This window comes from Octopus bimaculoides, chromosome 20 (genome assembly GCF_046866305.1).
Source record: "Octopus bimaculoides isolate indiv1 chromosome 20, ASM4686630v1, whole genome shotgun sequence".
In the NCBI taxonomy this organism is placed as follows: Eukaryota; Metazoa; Mollusca; class Cephalopoda; order Octopoda; family Octopodidae; genus Octopus; species Octopus bimaculoides.
In genome coordinates this window covers 46,137,836-46,142,835 of record NC_142947.1, presented here as the reverse complement: position 1 = coordinate 46,142,835, position 5,000 = coordinate 46,137,836, and the positions used below count along the sequence as shown (strand labels likewise).

At 41.4% G+C, this 5,000-nt stretch overlaps 1 protein-coding gene across 5 annotated transcripts in view; it reads left to right on the top strand.

The window, feature by feature from the left end:
• Window positions 1-4,943: 4,943 nt before the first annotated feature.
• The window catches only part of LOC106870257 (neo-calmodulin), a 78,300-nt gene continuing 78,243 nt past the window's right edge, over window positions 4,944-5,000 (top strand). For 2 of the 5 annotated variants that reach the window (XM_089338533.1, XM_089338531.1), the window contains exon 1: window positions 4,976-5,000. This exon is cut by the window's right edge and continues 1,124 nt beyond it. The gene's annotated coding sequence lies outside the window, so the exon portion shown is untranslated. The other 3 variants (XM_089338532.1, XM_089338534.1, XM_089338535.1) reach the window with 3 other exon arrangements.

The window sequence follows — 5,000 nt, the reverse complement described above, 5'->3', positions numbered from 1 at the left end:
GACTGAAAATATCACAAATGCATGGAGTTACGATTTTATGCATCCAACAAAGTATTATTGTTCAGGTGAAACTGTTGCTAATGTAACAACAAATGGAATGGTGAAACGATTTCTTTTGTTTTCTGAAAAAGCAACGTTTTGGACTTAAGACACTTTTGCATAATAGCAACGACATTTTATATATATATATATATAAAGAGAGAGAGAGAGGGGGGGGGGGGGAGAGACAGAGACAGAGATAGTGATAGATAGATAGATAGATAGATAGATAGATAGATAGGTGTACATATTTACATACATACATTATTATTTATATATATATAAATGATTGTATGTATGTATGTATATATATGTATATATATATATATATATATATATATATATATATATATATATATATATATATATATATATATATATATAATGAATGTGTATTTATATAGAATATATATATATATATATATATATATATAATGAATGTGTATTTATATAGAATATATATATGTATATATATATACACATACATACGTACATAGATACACACACGCACACACACGCACACACAAAGACACATACGCGCGCGCACATAAGTTATTCCGTTTTGCTTTGTAATACAATATCATAGGTCAAGACTTCTATATAAATATTTGTGCAATACACACACATACACACACACACACACGCACACACATACACATAAGCAGATATTTATATAAGTACACCTGTGTCTCTGTGTCTGCGTATGTGAATGTCATTATGGGTGGATAGATGTATGCGTGTGTGTGTGTGTGTGTGTGTGTGTGTGTGTATCAGTGCGTTCATTAGTATGTGTGGATGTCTACAATGTGTGTTCATGTGAAACGTCCATGCATGTTTGTGCTCGCAAGTTCTTGATGGTGTAAACGTGTGTGTGTGCATTCACGTGTATGTGTGTAAGATAGATAGATAGATAGATAGAAGGAGAGAGAGAGAGAGTGGGAAAGAGAGAATGATAGAGGTGTGTGTGTAAGTGTGCGTGCGTTCGTGCGTGTGGTGTTGCTATTTATAGCAGAAGATGAAAGCATGGCGACACCTACGCGAATATTGCTTACAATAAACACCTACACAAGTAGAGGAGATTGTTGAGGGACTTGTGATGAAAAGCGTTAATAGAATACAATAATAACATGATGTAATATAATAGAGCAGAATAAAAGAACAGGCTTGTACAGAGACTATCAAATAACATCAGACGAACGTTCTGTCATTGATTCAAAGTAGCAGACGACATTTTATGTCTAATTGTTACAATTTACTTCTAATTAAAAATGGTTAATAATGAGACGTTGAATCCTTCTGTACTACTTGGAAACGATTATGTAATGAAACATTTTTTTTTTTTAATATACAAATTCTTTGAAGAGGAATCTGTAGCTTTTGGAGGTCCTATTCAATTTGCTGAGTATAACAAGTAAATGTGACTTCAAATCAGATTTTAACTTTAGAAAACAATTATTAAAAAAAAAAAGGAAAATCTCTAAGGTAGGAAGTTTGCTTCCCAACCACATGGTGCCGGGTTCAATACCACTGCCTGGCACCTTGGGCAAATGTCTTCTGCTATAGCCCCGGTTCGATCAAAGCCTTGTCGGTGGATTTGATAGACGGAAACTGAAAGAAGCCTGTTTTGTGTGTGTGTGTGTGTGTGTGTGTGTGTGTGTGTGTGTGTGTGTTTGTACTTGTGTTGTACTTGTCATCCACCATCGCTTGACAACCTATATTTTGTTTGCGGCTCTGTAACACAGCGGTTCGGCAAAAGCGACCAATAGAATAAGTACCAAAGCTGAAGAAAAAAAAAGCAATAATATACATGGTGTTTTTGGTGTTTTTAGCATTACACGTCCCTAAGACATGTTATTTCAGGTTGAATACCGCAGTATTTGACTGAGTGGCCAAGAAATTCGATACGCAAATGCATGGCTTTAAAATCAATCCTACAGCGCAGCGCTTTGGGTAAAATGTCTTATATCCTCGGGCTGACCAAAGATTTGTGAGTGGAACAGATGAACGAAAACTGTGCGGAAGCCCATTTTAATATAAATATTGCTATCTATTTATCAATCTCTCAGTCTATCAATCTATCAATCTATCTATCTATCTCTATCTCTCACTCTCTCCCCCGCTCTCTCTCTTTCGGTCTCTCTCTCTCTCTCTCTCTCTCTCTCTCTCTCTCTCACACACACACACACACATCATACACACGCATGCACACGGATTCAACCACACACACACACACACACACACGCTGACCCTCTTCGCTGTCCTCGTCGTCATCGTCTTCATCGTCGTCATTGCCGTCGTCTTCGTTGCCTTCTTTGCTGCCGTCGTTCTCATCGCCGCCGCCACCGCCGCCGCCGCCACCGCCGCCGCCGCCACCGCCGCCACCGCCGCCACCGCCACCGCCGCCGCCGCCGCCTCCTTTGTCTCCATCGTCCCCGCCGTCCTTATCATTGCTGTCTAACGTGCCTAAAGGAAGATGAAGACTACCAATACACACAAGAATCTCATCTTGTCCTTCAAGATTACGTTTCTATATTTCTTTCTCTCTTTCTTTCTTTCTTTCTTTCTATATTTCTCTCTCTCTCTCTCTCTCTCTCTCTCCTCCTCCTCCTCCCCCCTTCTCTTTCCCAGTTTTGTTCGGTTATTGCCTTTGCGTCGATTCGATTCTTGCAAAGAAGTTTTAGCCTTGATTCTTTACCATAAATGAAGAATTCACCCACCTGTCAGGTCTTTGAACCTCGTTGCACAATTCCTGTCCTTGGATAGAAACGTCTGCTGTGATGGTACCGTCGGCGTTTCTTAAGAATTTGGTTTGTCTCTGGAGAGAGTGAAGTACATCACTGAATGAATCAACCTGCCGACAAAACGGTTTCGATACCAACTGGAAACGTTTCACTTTGTTCATGAAACAGATTGCGTTCAGAAATGTATGCATGTCACAGCTTCGCAATTTTGGAATGGCATAGAACACATTTGCACCAAATCACGTAGAAAAAGTGTCAGACAATTCGCTGAGTGGTGGGAAAAGGTGGCCTTTACATTGTCATTCGGCTTGGCTGTAATAAACAGCAGTCAAATTTCCTTCAAATCGTGCAGTTTTAACTTTAAAAAAAATGGGGACATGAGACGACGAAGGAGTCGCCATGTCACCCGATCTGCTGCAAAAACAAAACAAAAAAAACACAGTTAAGTCTCTTGGTGGTGGTGGTTTGATGGTGTAATGGTTTGATGGTGTAATGGTTTGATGGTGTAATGGCTTGATGGTGTAATGGCTTGATGGTGTAATGGTTTGATGGTGTAATGGTTTGATGGTGTAATGGTTTGATGGTGTAATGGTTTGATGGTGTAATGGTTTGATGGTGTAATGGTGGTGGAGGTTTAGCTATGGTGCTGCTGTTGGTTCTGGTGATGTTTGTGTGTAGAATGACGTAAAGATAGATAGATAGAGAGAGAGAGAGAGAGAGAGAGAGAGAGAGAGAGAGAGAGAAAGAGGGATAGAGTTGCAGATAGATAGACAAACAGACAGATACATAGACACACACGCAAACAGGAAGAAAAAACAGATAGATAGATAAATAGATAGATAGATAGGTAGGTAGGTAGGTAGGTAGGTAGGTAGGTAGGTAGGTAGGTAGGTAGCTAACGGGGTGTGTGTACTTATATAGAATATCGATTAAGCCAGTCCGGTGTCTTGTTACTTTTGGAGTACCATCGTTTCTTTAGACAAGTCAACACACACACACACACACACATACGCGTGCGCGCGTATGTGTATGTATGTATGTATGTATGTATGTATGTATGTGCGTGTATGTATCTATGTCTGTATGTATATGGTAAGTATGTATTTGTGTGTGGGGGTGTGCAGGTAGAAAGGATGCAGAAAGACAAACACACCAAAATTCGCAGAAGTAGCTGTGTGGTAAGAAACTTGCTTACCAACCTCGTGGCTCTGAGTTCAGCCCCACTGTGTGACACCTTGGGCAAGTGTCTTCTGCTATAGCATCGGGCCGACCAAAGCCTCGTGAGTGGATTTGGTAGACGGAAACTGAAAGAAGCCCGTCGTATTTATATATGTGCGTGTTCGTGTGTCTGTGTTTGTCCCTCCACCATCGCTTGACAACCGATGTTGGTGTGTTTACGTTCCCGTTCAATAGCGGTTCGGCAATAAGTGACCGATAGAATAAGCACCAGGCTTTCAAAGAATAAGTCCTGGGGTCGATTTCTTCGACTAAAAGGCGGTGCTCCAGCATGGCCACAGTCAAATAAAAGAATACATACAGACACACACACACACACACACCGCATACACACGCACACAGCTTCACACTCAAAAATACGCACGCACACACAAACATACACACACAAACACACATATTCTTACCTCGTTCCATCCACCAGGCTTCAGAAGAGTAAGAGAGAGAGAGGGGGAGAGAGGTAAAGAGGGAGAGAGAGAAAGACAAAGTGAGGGAGAGGGTAAAGAAAGACAGAGAGAGAAAGAGAGGGAGAGAGTGTCTGGTCAGCACGTGTTGCGCGCTTGCGCCATTTGTGTGTGTGTGTGTGCGTGTCTGTGTGTGCGTGTCTGTGTGTGCGCGTCTGTGTGCGCGCGTGTACTTAATTCGGATCGGGGGGAGAGAGAGAGAGAGACTGACAGACAGATAGACAGACAGACACACAGACAGACAGATAGAAGGACATACTGACAGACACACAGACAGACAGATAGACGGACATACAGACAGACAGACAGAAACTGTAGAGGAGAGAAAACGGTAAGCGGTTGAGAGAGAAGTTACAGACGTACATATATATAGAGATAGCGTTAGTATAGTGGGAGAGTGAGAGATAGGAGGAAGAAGAGCTATGAGAGAGAGAGGGCTGGGGATACAGAGAGAGGGAGAGATCGTGAGACAGAGAGAGAGAGAGAGAGCTCAGCGTGTTATGTGAGTATAAGTAAGAGTGAG